The following is a 15,916-nucleotide window of genomic DNA, read 5'->3' on the forward strand; positions in this document are numbered from 1 at the left end:
TAGAATGTTTAGTAAGTAAGTGGAAACTTCAAGGGCATGATGCCAATACGTATTTGGGAGATGGGATTGAGCAAGAAGAGTCCGAATAATATTATTAATTGAATGAATTTTTCGTTCGGCTTTGCCATTTTGGGAAGAGGTGTGAGGGCAAGAGAAACGAAAATGCATGCCATTTTGGTTGCAAAATTGTTGAAATTGGGAGTTTGCATACTCTTTTCCATTATCACATTGAAACTGTTTAATTTTTCGTTCAAATTGAGTTGCAATGTAATTTGAGAAGGTGGTAAAAACGGAGAATACTTGTGATTTGTTACTAATTGGATAAGACCATAAGAAGTTAGTATAATCATCAAGAAACAAGACATAGTAACGGTGACCCATATTACTTAGAATTGGGGAGGTCCAAAGGTCACTGTGAATTATATCAAAAGGTGAAGTAGTAGAATTAATAGAATCCAAAAATGGCAATTTAATATGTTTACCAAACACACACGATTGACAAAACTTAGGCTTCAAAGTACTACAATTAATAAAACTAGATTGTTTTAGAGAATGTAATATAGTAGAGCCGGGATGCCCGAGCCGTTGATGCCAAGTGTCTTGAGTAATAGCTGCAAAGGTTGTAGGAGAAGTGAACTTGGTGACTTGTGTAGGATCCAATGTGTAGAGGTCCCCTGAGCTATTGCATCGTAGGATAGGGGTCCGGGTCTTGAGATCCTTCACAAGAAAACCAAAAGGGTCAAATTCAACAGAAACTTGATTATCAGTTGTAAAACGACGAACTGAAAGTAAGTTTTTGATGAGGGAGGGTGCATAAAGGACGTTATTCAGTTTAAATGGGGGTAACGGTTGGGGTAGGGTTTGGTTACCGTGTCCACGTACGGGTATGGTGTTACCATTGCCAACAACTATATTACGAAACATGCCATTATTAAAATAAGACGAGAAATTATTAAAAAAATTTGGTCATATGATCAGACGCACCTGTGTCCATCGTCCAGTTTTGATCCGGAGAATGGAGCGACATATGGTAGAGAGCCTGGTTGATGTCAGTCATTTGATTATCTGAATACGAGGAAGTTTGACTAGCCGCATAATTCTGAGCCGGGCGTGGGCCAAGTATTCCTGGGCTGTTGTTATTTTGCTTTTGGGCCGTAGGGTAAGGACATGGTGGTACAGTCCACGGAGGTGGTGACAGTTGTGTTTGCGGGCCGGCCCAATATGGAAACGGGTTATTCCAGTGCTGAGTGCTGACCTGGGAACCATGGTTGACTAGGAGGGTGTTGTGATGAGTCGCGGCCTCTGCCGGCAGCCCCACGACCGCGTCCACGGCCTCGACTACGGCCTCGGCCGCGTCCGCGCTCAGCTGATTCGGTACGATTGTCCTGCGAGGTTCTGCGATCACGTTCTCGATCTGGTTCAGTCGATGTATTGAGGGTTGTTCCAGCGATTTGAGCCGATTGTTTCGCTTGATTAATTTTTCGGGTTTCCGCCATACACAATCGAGACCGGGTCTCATAGAAATCGGGGAGCGGCTTCGTTTGCTGAATAATCAGTATAACACTTTCATAAGGTTCAGTAAGTCCGGTGAGAATCTAGAGCACCAGTTGTTCATCTGTGATGGCAGAACCAACGTTGGTTAATTGGTCGAAAATCACCTTCGTAGCTTGACAATAGGCCGACATGGATGAAAACTGATGGAGACGAGTATTGGCGAATCGGTTGTTTAGATCAATTGTCCGAGTGGCTTTATTATCCTGAAACAAATTAGCAAGAGCGGTCCATGCATCGAACGCTGTGGTATCCGGTTTTAATATAGTATGTAAGAGATCAGTTGAGATCGTTCCATAGATCCATTGTAAAACGATGGAATCTAGGCGATCCCAAGTTTCAGACTTAGAACCTTTTTCTGGTGATTTATCTTTGTCGGCTATAGAGGAAGAAGCAGGGCGAGGCTGTAGATGATCAAAAACCTGAAAAGATTTGCATTGAATCTTGAAAAGTTCTGACCACGTAGTGTAGTGACCAGATTCAAAATCCAGGGTGACAGGGATATAGGATCGGATGTTGGTAACAGTAGAGGCTGGGTGAATTGGGGCAGCTAGGGGTGAGCAGAAAACCGAAATAATCGAACCGTAACCGAAATAACCGAAAAAACCGAACCGAAACAAAAATCGACGGTTCGGTTTTCGGATTTTTAATAACCGAAAATTTCGGTTCGGTTTTCGGATAATCATTTTCAATAACCGAAAATAACCGAACCGAACCGATAAGTTTTAATAGTATACCAAATCTATATATTTTTATGTTTAAGTTGTTTTAAGTGTTTACCCATGCTACTAAGAATTATTAATTTTATTCTTGTTTGTTAAATATTTATAATAAGAACATTACCATGTTTATTTATCATTAAAATTATCCATTGTTTACAAGAACTAACAAAGTTTAATATAAAAATTAAATGGTTTTCAAAGTATTATAAAAGAAAACGTCTTAACAAAAACTTTGAAGAAACATTAAAATAGATTAGAAGGTTAGGTTTATCTGAATAATATTAATTTAAAAGATTAAATATATTAACTTAAATGTAAACATTTAAGAAAGATTCTTAAACTTTGAATTATACTTTTAAGTTTTGAATCTTACATAATTTGTTTCAAAAACCGAAAAACCGAACCGAACCGTTGCTAAAACCGAAATAACCGAAACCGAAAAAACCGAAACCGAACGGTTTTTAAAAACCAAAAACCGAACCGAACCGTGCACACCCCTAGGGGCAGCCATTGAGAGGGGAGAGATGTAACGCCCCAAAATCTGAATGTTAATATTTGTCGGATGTTCCTTTATGACACGTCATGAAATAAATAACTAGGCTATTTAACATAGTTAAGGGTATGGTCAAAAGTATTAAGTAATGAAAGGTAGTGTCATTTATGTTTTAAAGGAAAACCCGAGGGGCTAAAGTGGAAACAAATGAAAGTTGTTTACTAATTAAAAGATCAACACACACACACAAACACACATACGTGTGTGTTCGTGAAGCTTCAGGAGCTCTCAAGAACTCCAAACCCTAAACATGAAAGATCATCCAAATTGAAAGGCTAAATGATGCTTAAATCTATAACCGAGCATGGATTAATGATCACCAACATGAGGAGATCATAAGGTATGTTTTAAATTTAAGATTGGTGATCATGGGTGAAGTGGGTTATGCTCTAATCCGTGAGATAATATGAAATTGATTATGTATAAGGGTTAGAAACATCATATAGAACATGGGTTATGTAAGATTTGGGTTAATTTGATGTTTATATGTGAAACCCATTTGGTTATGGTGATGATAACAACTTGAATGATCACCCATGTCCAATTCTTGCTTAATATTGATGTATTTTGGCATGCATGGTAGATTCTTGTTAGAGGAATTGAAAGAAATGTGATTCTAGTATGTTTAATGATTATGTAGAAATGATTCATGATGATTAGAAGGAAGAATTTTGGTGAATTATGTATGAGGTTAGAAGGATATGCATGAATTAGTTGTACATTAAGCTTAGATGGTAGTACGCACACAAGGTGTTTGATGAAATGCCTAAATGACAATAATATGTGAAATTCGTACCATACGCTTGAATGATGTGATGAATATATATGGAATGTTTGATCGTATTAGTTTCAACTTAAGAATGGTTATGGAACGAATGAGAATCCTAGAAAAGAGTAAACTTAATTGATATTGGCGTTAACTATAAAGATGTTGATATGAACGGAATCGTATGTATATGTGTATATGTAACTATTTGATTATGCGGCCAAATATGTCCTACAAAATGAGTATGAAGCATAGATGGCATAATGACTATATTCTAACATGTTAATTTGTGAATGAATATGTGTCCAAGTTGGAAGTTGAAATGCTTGATAGTTGACTTTCTGGGAAGTCAACAATGGTAGGAATGTTGTGAGGTAGATCTCTTATCATAAACGTACGGTTTAGGAAGTCAAAGTGATGCACGAAATATTTATAGCAAGATATGTAATGGCGTGTTTATATTATGCGAGTAGAAAGGATCTCATTGTTAATCTATGCTATGAGTTGCAAGAAATCCATTAATGAAAGTCAATTGTTGAGCATAGATTTATTGTGATTGATGCTTTGTGTGGCCTTGTTTACTAACAAGGGTATCAATGTATGGTCATGTAAGGATAGATAGCATGTCTACGGGCTCAAGCACGGAGGCTAATGGGTCAAAAGAAAGCATGGAACCTATGCTTGAACTTGGACGCTCAAGGTAAGTGATTTCCGTAATCACTTCTTAGTTCAAGTAAGTAATAAAGTGTTGAAATTAATTAAACATGATGTTTGAGGTTAAATATGTAGGAAAGTCTTTCGTCGTAAATGATGGGATTAAAGTTGACCTAAATGCCCTTGATGGGTATTTTGGGCAAACGATCTTAATAAGTAGTTTAGAAGCAAGTTATTGATTAGTGTAATGTATTGGACAAGTATGGAAGCGAAGAGTATGGTCTTGGTATGTCATAAACCATTTAACGCGCAAATACCCTTAACGGGTCAAAACTAAGTATATGAACGATAATGTGTTAAGAGGATGCAAAATGTCTAAGAACTTATTATTTTATGATAGATGTCACTGATATTATTAGGTTTATAAGAGTTTATGGTAAAACAAACAAGTTACGTTGATGAATGCATGAACGGGTCGAATTGTGGGTAAGAGGGTAATAAGCCGATAGCGTGTAAGTTAAGATTTTCCTTAAGGCGGTTATGGGATTTTAAGTTCATTTGATAGGATGTGAATTTACAAGCATGTAGGAAGAAACGGGAGGTTAAACGGGTAAACGGTTCGAAAGTTACGTGCGTTTTAGTGCGTACGGACGACGAAACGAACCTGCAGAAAACTGCAAATAAAGAAACTAGAGGGCGTCGCCGACGGGTAGGGGGCCTAAATGTGGGATCCTAAAGAATATGTAGTAATATGGTACCTAAATGTGGGATCCTAAAGAATATGTAGTAATATGGTACCTAAATGTGGGATCCTAAAGAATATGTAGTAATATGGTACCTAAATGTGGGATCCTAAAGAATATGTAGTAATATGGTACCTAAATGTGGGATCCTAAAGAATATGTAGTAATATGGTACCTAAAGGTGGGATCCTAAAGAGTATGTAGTAATATGGTACCTAAATGTGGGATCCTAAAGAATATGTAGTAATATGGTACCTAAATGTGGGATCCTAAAGAATATGTAGTAATATGGTACCTAAATGTGGGATCCTAAAGAATATGTAGTAATATGGTACCTAAATGTGGGATCCTAAGGAATATGTAGTAATATGGTACCTAAATGTGGGATCCTAAAGAATATGTAGTAATATGGTACCTAAATGTGGGATCCTAAAGAATATGTAGTAATATGGTACCTAAATGTGGGATCCTAAAGAATATGTAGTAATATGGTACCTAAATGTGGGATTCTAAGTTAAGAATTTCCTTAAGTAGATACGTATGAAGGTATGTATGTATGTATGTGTGAATATAAGTGGTATGTATGAATGAATGTATGTATGTATGTATGTAGGTGTGTATGTAGGTAGTATGTGCAGGTGTATATATATATCCAAGTGAGTATGTACGAAAGTGTGTGCACGTATGTAGGGTTGTGAGAAGGCATGTAATAGGTATGTATGTAGACATGTATGCGTGTATGTATGTAGGTATGCACGTATGTAGGAACGTACGTATGAATGTAGGTACATAGATTTGTAAGTAGTTATGTGTGAACGGATGCACATATGTAAGTATGTATGAAAGTATATACGCATGTATTCAATGAAATTGAGTATTGACGATAATAATAGTGTGCCTTGTGAACGAAGTGTAACGCAGGTACAATGAGAAAGTCTCACCACGGAATGTACGATCAGATGGAAAGCTGGGATGTAAAGTGTTAACGGAACAAAAAGTAAACGTGAATAAATCTTGTATGTTTATAATGCGTACTAATGTTATGAATTTAATGTGGTGAGCGCAGGTAGTACGAGTCACGCGGATCATCAAGGAACAGAGATCGAGGATCGAGTCACTAGTGAGATTGTACGGGAACGTTGATGTATATAATGTAGTAAACATAAGCTATGTTTTTACTTAGTAAATAAGTCGATTGATGGATTTATGTGAAAGAGTTATGTTAAAGTTAATTTTTAAATAAGTTAAGGTGTTTATAATGAAAGAAAGTTTATGGCTTGAACTTCCGCTGCGACTTTTAGTCAAATACGTATTAGGGTCTTACAAGTTGGTATCAGAGCCCTGGTTTGAGGGAATCAAGTACGAGAAGGTAGGTACTTGAACTCAAACCTATGTGCTCTTGTGATAAGGAACCTGTACAATCCATGACTCGATCAAGATCTAAAGGTAGAAATGGTATGAAAACGTATATGTATGTATTCATATGAAGAAGCTAACGGTTTGCTATGTGCAAGGTAAGCTTAAAAGTTTGGAGAGGATGATCCGTGAATGCAGTCTAAGGTGGATGCTAAGGCAGTCAAGGATGCGAATGGACAGATGGACCCCAGGTACACAATGTTGATATGTATGGGTACCGTTGTTAAAAGAAAAAGGAAGAAGTCTCCTTGGGAGGGTAAGTACTAAACGGAAGACAACGATATTGTCTTGGTAAAATTGTAAAAATGTAGCACTAACTGAGACCCACTAATGCGGACATAAGGCGATGATTACCTGAAGGCACGGAATTAGTATGTGAATTGCGCACCTGGCCAGTACGCAAGAAGCATATGACGTTCGTGAGACCGTGGTAATTATCGCAGGTATGTCCGTTAGAATTGGGTAGCAGGTGGGCGTGCGGGTGAAGTGGGTAGTAAGGCTCTCGGAAAATTGAGAGTACTATGTAAGAGTGAAAAGTATGAGTGATAAGAATGAAGAATGTTGAATCCGTAAGACAGTACGGGTCAGCAATGTATGAATGAAATGTTTGAATCCGCGAGACGGATTCAAAGAATGAAAGATGCGAATGCAATGTTTGAATCCGCAAGACGGATTCAAAACATAGAAGGTACGAAAGGTATGAATAATGCATTCGAATCCGCGAAACATATTTAAGGTATAAAAGACGAAACTAGTCTACATAAGAAGTGTCGATAGTCTGACCGTGATTGTGTTAAATGAGTCATATGGGCAAATGTAAAGTAAAGAAACAAAAGAATGATCGTAATGAGCATGCAGACCTAAGTTATAAAACGAAAGAAGGAAGTTTTGAACAAGGTATGTGTTAAATGTGTTAGAAATCGACTCTTAGTAGTCAGAATGAATGACGGGCTATGACCCAGACAATGGTTTAAGTATGAACAAAAAGGGTAAGTTTGTTAAGAATACTAAAACGATGTAATGAATGTCTTTGTGAGTAAGCATGAATGGAAGGAAGCACGAATGTGTACTTCAATGCATCTATGATAAGTAAGAAAATTCGGTTTAACATTAAAAGGTCAAACTGCAAAGGTTGACGAAATAAGTAACTAAAATGAAAGAATTGCGTGTAAGAAATGGAATGTAAGATATGTTATAGCATGTACGCAGGAAATATGTAACAGAATTATAGGTGTGTAATCACCTAGTGTTATGAATGTTTGAATGACATATGCTAACCGCCGATGTTGTTGATGATAATGTTAGAACTATTGATGCGATGAAACCAATCGTATTGGTGAAAGGACGTGCACGAGCGGAAGCTCACAACACGAAGGAATGAAACTTGGCCTGTACGGCTAGTGCACGAGGAGAAGATGATCGATCAGGGTTGCGGATCGTGGTTGGGAAATGAAAAAGAGGTTAGTAAAATGTCTAACTCATGATTGGAGGGATATGAACTGTCTATACACGTGAATTAAGTAATGCATGAAGTGAAAACGATAGTAATGTGAAATGAACGGAATGATTTAAAGATACTATAAAGGTATGCAAAGTATACGTAAATGTAGAAAAGGTAGAATAAGGTTAACGTTAAAGTTAAGCATATATGAGTATGTATAGATTTCGGGTAATGGTTAAATTCTCGTAAGATGAACTACATGATACACATACGTATGTAAACTAAATAATGCATGAAGTGAGAATAATTGTAAAGTGAAATGAAAAAAGATGGTTAGAAAGTAACGTAAAGGTATGCATGGTACAAGTAATTGTAGAAAACGTAGAAGGATGATCACGTTAGAGTTAAGTACATAGGTGTGTGTGATTACAAGTCAAAGAAGTATGTATATTGAACCGTGGTTGTCAGACCAAGGAAATGAAAATGATATGCGAAATTATGATAAGGAAGGTATGGAATTGTTAGGGAGAAGTCAATGATATGAATAATGAAATAAACATGAAAGAAACATTAATAGGAATGTTTTTGAAAATTGAATGACAGTCATTGTGATGAGCTCGTGGTTGTGTCGAGTGTATGTAGAGAAGGAATAATTAGTGTTAAATAAAGGTAAGAAAGGTTTCGGGGACGAAACCTCAATTAAGGGTGGTAGACTTGTAACGCCCCAAAATCTGAATGTTAATATTTGTCGGATGTTCCTTTATGACACGTCATGAAATAAATAACTAGGCTATTTAACATAGTTAAGGGTATGGTCAAAAGTATTAAGTAATGAAAGGTAGTGTCATTTATGTTTTAAAGGAAAACCCGAGGGGCTAAAGTGGAAACAAATGAAAGTTGTTTACTAACTAAAAGATCAACACACACACACAAACACACATACGTGTGTGTTCGTGAAGCTTCAGGAGCTCTCAAGAACTCCAAACCCTAAACATGAAAGATCATCCAAATTGAAAGGCTAAATGATGCTTAAATCTATAACCGAGCATGGATTAATGATCACCAACATGAGGAGATCATAAGGTATGTTTTAAATTTAAGATTGGTGATCATGGGTGAAGTGGGTTATGCTCTAATCCGTGAGATAATATGAAATTGATTATGTATAAGGGTTAGAAACATCATATAGAACATGGGTTATGTAAGATTTGGGTTAATTTGATGTTTATATGTGAAACCCATTTGGTTATGGTGATGATAACAACTTGAATGATCACCCATGTCCAATTCTTGCTTAATATTGATGTATTTTGGCATGCATGGTAGATTCTTGTTAGAGGAATTGAAAGAAATGTGATTCTAGTATATTTAATGATTATGTAGAAATGATTCATGATGATTAGAAGGAAGAATTTTGGTGAATTATGTATGAGGTTAGAAGGATATGCATGAATTAGTTGTACATTAAGCTTAGATGGTAGTACGCACACAAGGTGTTTGATGAAATGCCTAAATGACAATAATATGTGAAATTCGTACCATACGCTTGAATGATGTGATGAATATATATGGAATGTTTGATCGTATTAGTTTCAACTTAAGAATGGTTATGGAACGAATGAGAATCCTAGAAAAGAGTAAACTTAATTGATATTGGCGTTAACTATAAAGATGTTGATATGAACGGAATCGTATGTATATGTGTATATGTAACTATTTGATTATGCGGCCAAATATGTCCTACAAAATGAGTATGAAGCATAGATGGCATAATGACTATATTCTAACATGTTAATTTGTGAATGAATATGTGTCCAAGTTGGAAGTTGAAATGCTTGATAGTTGACTTTCTGGAAAGTCAACAATGGTAGGAATGTTGTGAGGTAGATCTCTTATCATAAACGTACGGTTTAGGAAGTCAAAGTGATGCACGAAATATTTATAGCAAGATATGTAATGGCGTGTTTATATTATGCGAGTAGAAAGGATCTCATTGTTAATCTATGCTATGAGTTGCAAGAAATCCATTAATGAAAGTCAATTGTTGAGCATAGATTTATTGTGATTGATGCTTTGTGTGGCCTTGTTTACTAACAAGGGTATCAATGTATGGTCATGTAAGGATAGATAGCATGTCTACGGGCTCAAGCACGGAGGCTAATGGGTCAAAAGAAAGCATGGAACCTATGCTTGAACTTGGACGCTCAAGGTAAGTGATTTCCGTAATCACTTCTTAGTTCAAGTAAGTAATAAAGTGTTGAAATTAATTAAACATGATGTTTGAGGTTAAATATGTAGGAAAGTCTTTCGTCGTAAATGATGGGATTAAAGTTGACCTAAATGCCCTTGATGGGTATTTTGGGCAAACGATCTTAATAAGTAGTTTAGAAGCAAGTTATTGATTAGTGTAATGTATTGGACAAGTATGGAAGCGAAGAGTATGGTCTTGGTATGTCATAAACCATTTAACGCGCAAATACCCTTAACGGGTCAAAACTAAGTATATGAACGATAATGTGTTAAGAGGATGCAAAATGTCTAAGAACTTATTATTTTATGATAGATGTCACTGATATTATTAGGTTTATAAGAGTTTATGGTAAAACAAACAAGTTACGTTGATGAATGCATGAACGGGTCGAATTGTGGGTAAGAGGGTAATAAGCCGATAGCGTGTAAGTTAAGATTTTCCTTAAGGCGGTTATGGGATTTTAAGTTCATTTGATAGGATGTGAATTTACAAGCATGTAGGAAGAAACGGGAGGTTAAACGGGTAAACGGTTCGAAAGTTACGTGCGTTTTAGTGCGTACGGACGACGAAACGAACCTGCAGAAAACTGCAAATAAAGAAACTAGAGGGCGTCGCCGACGGGTAGGGGGCCTAAATGTGGGATCCTAAAGAATATGTAGTAATATGGTACCTAAATGTGGGATCCTAAAGAATATGTAGTAATATGGTACCTAAATGTGGGATCCTAAAGAATATGTAGTAATATGGTACCTAAATGTGGGATCCTAAAGAATATGTAGTAATATGGTACCTAAATGTGGGATCCTAAAGAATATGTAGTAATATGGTACCTAAAGGTGGGATCCTAAAGAGTATGTAGTAATATGGTACCTAAATGTGGGATCCTAAAGAATATGTAGTAATATGGTACCTAAATGTGGGATCCTAAAGAATATGTAGTAATATGGTACCTAAATGTGGGATCCTAGAGAATATGTAGTAATATGGTACCTAAATGTGGGATCCTAAGGAATGTGTAGTAATATGGTACCTAAATGTGGGATCCTAAAGAATATGTAGTAATATGGTACCTAAATGTGGGATCCTAAAGAATATGTAGTAATATGGTACCTAAATGTGGGATCCTAAAGAATATGTAGTAATATGGTACCTAAATGTGGGATTCTAAGTTAAGAATTTCCTTAAGTAGATACGTATGAAGGTATGTATGTATGTATGTGTGAATATAAGTGGTATGTATGAATGAATGTATGTATGTATGTATGTAGGTGTGTATGTAGGTAGTATGTGCAGGTGTATATATATATCCAAGTGAGTATGTACGAAAGTGTGTGCACGTATGTAGGGTTGTGAGAAGGCATATAATAGGTATGTATGTAGACATGTATGCGTGTATGTATGTAGGTATGCACGTATGTAGGAACGTACGTATGAATGTAGGTACGTAGATTTGTAAGTAGTTATGTGTGAACGGATGCACATATGTAAGTATGTATGAAAGTATATACGCATGTATTCAATGAAATTGAGTATTGACGATAATAATAGTGTGCCTTGTGAACGAAGTGTAACGCAGGTACAATGAGAAAGTCTCACCACGGAATGTACGATCAGATGGAAAGCTGGGATGTAAAGTGTTAATGGAACAAAAAGTAAACGTGAATAAATCTTGTATGTTTATAATGCGTACTAATGTTATGAATTTAATGTGGTGAGCGCAGGTAGTACGAGTCACGCGGATCATCAAGGAACAGAGATCGAGGATCGAGTCACTAGTGAGATTGTACGGGAACGTTGATGTATATAATGTAGTAAACATAAGCTATTTTTTACTTAGTAAATAAGTCGATTGATGGATTTATGTGAAAGAGTTATGTTAAAGTTAATTTTTAAATAAGTTAAGGTGTTTATAATGAAAGAAAGTTTATGGCTTGAACTTCCGCTGCGACTTTTAGTCAAATACGTATTAGGGTCTTACAAGAGAGATCGATGGTGAGGTGAAAACAGCAGAAGAGAGGAAGAAGGATCGTATGTTAGGGTGATACCATGAAAGATTGTAAACCGTAATTTTCATTGATCTCTCAATCCCTATAAATATTACAAGATCTCTCCTCTATTTTGGGAAGAGATATACATCAACCAATTTACATAGATATCTATAAGAATATAAACAATATAAATAATCTAATCTATTAATGAATAATATCGAACCAGAATTCGAACCTGAAGAAGAATCAGATGAGCAACAAATACAAGATGAACATGAATTGAGGAGGTCAACGAGACAAACTCAATTACCAAGAAGATTTGAGGACTTTGTTATGTTGACAGGAGAGTGCTTATTGCTCAATGATGAGCCTTTAACATACGTGGAGGCAAAAGGTAATAAAATTTGGGAAAAGGCTATGAGAGATGAATTAGTTTCAATAGAAGAAATTATACGTGGGAATTAACAAGTTTGCCTAACGAATCAAAAGCTATTGATTTAAAGTGGGTGTTTAAGATTAAGCGAGATACTAACGGAGTTATAACAAAATACAAGGCTGGCTTGTAGCCAAGGGGTATGTTCAACAACCGGGGGTGGATTTCGAAGAAGTTTTTGCTCCGGTGGCTAGGATGGAAACTATTCGATTGATTTTGGCATTGGCCACGAAAAGGGAATGGTTAGTTTATCATTTAGACGTCAAATCGGCGTTCTTAAACGGTGAGCTAAAGGAAGTTGTTTACGTGAAGCAACCAGAAGGTTACGTGGTGCCCGGAAAAGAAAATATGGTGTATAAATTGCGAAAAGCGTTGTATGGTTTGCACCAAGCACCATGGGCTTGGAACGAACGGCTGGATAAGATGTTAAAAAATTCTTGGATTTACTCGGTGTCCGAGAGAGCAAGCGGTGTATAGATGAAACACAAATGGGGTGTTGATAATAGTTGGTGTTTACGTAGACGACCTAATGGTAACCGGAGATAAGCATGACGAGATCGAGATGTTTAAAAACAAATGATGTCAGAATTTGAAATGCAAGATCTTGGTCTCTTATCCTATTATTTAGGAATCGAAGTTCAACAAAGAAAAGGCAAAATTGATTTGAAGCAATCTGCTTATGCAAGAAAAATATTGGAAATTGCAAGCATGTATGAATGAAACTCCACAAAATATCCCATGGAAAATCGTTTACAAGTGGATAAAGTTGATGCAACAAATTACCGTTGAATAATCGGTAGCTTACGATATTTGGTGCATACGAGACCTGATATTTGTTATTCCTTATTCCGTTGGCGTATTGAGTCGGTTCATGCAAGAACCGAAAACAAGTCACCTGCAGCTAGTTAAACATTTATTACGCTATGGGAAGGGGTCTATTAATTATGGATTAACGTATGAACGAGGAGGTGAAGATGGCTTAACTGGTTTTTGTGATAGTAGTCATGCAACCGATCAAACCGACGGAAGAAGTACAACGGGTATGGCATTTTATTATGGAGATGCGTTAATTTCGTGGAATTCCCAGAAGCAAAAGACGGTAGCACTATCTTCGTGCAAATCAGAGTTTATGGCAGCAGTCGCAACAGCGTGTCAGGCAGTATGGCTAAGAGGTCTCCTAAGCGATTTAACCGGCGGTAAAGAAAAACTAGTTCGATTGCGAGTAGATAATAAATCTGCGATAGCTTTAATGAAAATTCCAGTATTTCATGGTCGTAGTAAACACATAAATACAAGATTTCACTTTATATGTGAATGCATTGAATGAGGTGAAGTTCAAGTTGAGCACATCAGTGGAAAAGAGCAGCGAGCAGATATACTAACGAAGGCGTTGCCTAGAATAAAGTTTGAAGAGATGAGAAATTTGCTTGGAATGAGTGACTTGAGAAGTACAAGCACAAGACAAGAATTAAGGGGGTGAATGTGGAATTAATTCTTACTTGTGGAAGATGGAAACGAGATTGCTTGGCGGATAAGTTTTGGAAGTCAAGACTCAATCAGACTGTCATTAATTTATTGGTTTTTTAATTAGTTTCAAATTCTAATGTTTAGCTTTATCTCCAACTTACAAATAGTCATAGGGTATATTTTATTTGTATCCAAGTTTTCATAAAAGTTTTAATTAATAAGAGTCAGGGGAGTTCCCAAACTTCGTGTGTTGCATATATTCTTTTAACCAATTGTTGCCTCCAACAAATGACGGATCTAAACATGATTTTTCGACTGTTATATCTAATTTCGCGCTCAAAAAGACGATTCTTTACTGGTGCGAGTCCACCCCGGAGCGGATTTGCCTTGTGACGCACCGGATTGTAGCTCTGTTAACGATTTTATTACGAAATTGATGTTGAAATCGAGTGAGGGTGACAGTGATGTTAGGTTTAGGGTTTCAGAACGAGATTTGATTCCTAAAATGGCGACGGTTGCTGTATACAGAGGATTGAACATCGAGACTGAGATGGTTGATGGTGGTTGCGATTTAGAAAGAGAGAGGCAGAGGTGTTACAGGTGGTGTGGTGGGAGATGGTTGTGGTGGTGGGTGGTGGCGGACTGGTAGACGTAGAGAAAGAGATGGATGGTTAAGAGGTCTGGTATTTATTTATAAAAAAATGACTATTTTGCCCACGAGGAAAAGGACAAAATAGCAGGATTTTATAAGACAAATATGACATGATTTCATTTTTGGACCAAAGTGGCAATAAAACTGAAACCACAAGGACCCAGATGCAAAAGGTTTGAGTTTTTGACTAAAGTGTCAAAAGTGACCAAACATCAGGGACCAAAATGGCAGTATACTCAACGTAGTTTTTTATTAACTTTTGACTCATGTATTATCTTGTATGAAACTAATATACGTTCTTGACAATAATTTCCACAAAATATCTAATAAGGTGTGTAAATCCAAAGTGTAAAGATAAAGAATTCATTTTTTTTTCAAGATGATGTGTTTAAAATGAAAAATAAAAACGAATTTAGCTGAGAATTCATGCTGAATAGATAGGTGAACAAACTAGTGAACAATTTATGAAGAAGCCAACATGTTTTGTAATCAACATCGCCGGTTTTTACTCACATCTACACGTAAGAAAGGTGCAAATCCATTGTGTCACTTGAGAAAACCAAACTAGTGTGTCCATTACTTGCAAACATCGCCGGTTGCCATTAATTTCAGTCGATAAATCTGCTTACCGAACTTCATACATTTTTTTCAGTTATTTTTTATTTTTCAATAAATAAGCTTGAGAAGATATCATACAACGAAATTGGTCGTTTAATATTCACCTTTTGAATGGTGTTTTCTCGTATGGAGGCTTATGTTTCATATTTGCTAGCCGTTTGCGTCTATTAGTGCCTACATTTTAAACGACAGAAAACAATTTTTATTTGTGTTGTTTGGGTTTGGGTAAAACCCGCCGCTGGAGTGATTTGGGGTTGTAAATTGGCTAACAAGATGACTTGCTTAATTAAGATGAATGAGAGGCCAATTTGAAATTGAATATTATATGCTTTTTGTAAGCTTTTAAAAATGAGTTTTTTCGTAAAGACCATCTTATTCATGTTGCGTGTTTTAAAATTTATGAGGATCATGTTTTTTTCATTTTCATTAATGTATTGTATTTTTTATTATGTGATAAACCTTCTCCACCGACCTGAATCGTCGAACCAACCCGAATTTTTTCTTATATGTTCAGACATACGAATTGGAACTTTAAAAAAAAGTGAACCTCCTACAAAAAATTCCTGGATCCGCCGATCCGCCACTGGACAAACCAGGTCTCGTTTCAACCCATGAACTTTTTCGTCGCAAGATAATAACATCTTCCCATTTAAAACGAATA

Source organism: Helianthus annuus, chromosome 4 (assembly GCF_002127325.2).
Source record: "Helianthus annuus cultivar XRQ/B chromosome 4, HanXRQr2.0-SUNRISE, whole genome shotgun sequence".
NCBI classification, from domain to species: Eukaryota; Viridiplantae; Streptophyta; class Magnoliopsida; order Asterales; family Asteraceae; genus Helianthus; species Helianthus annuus.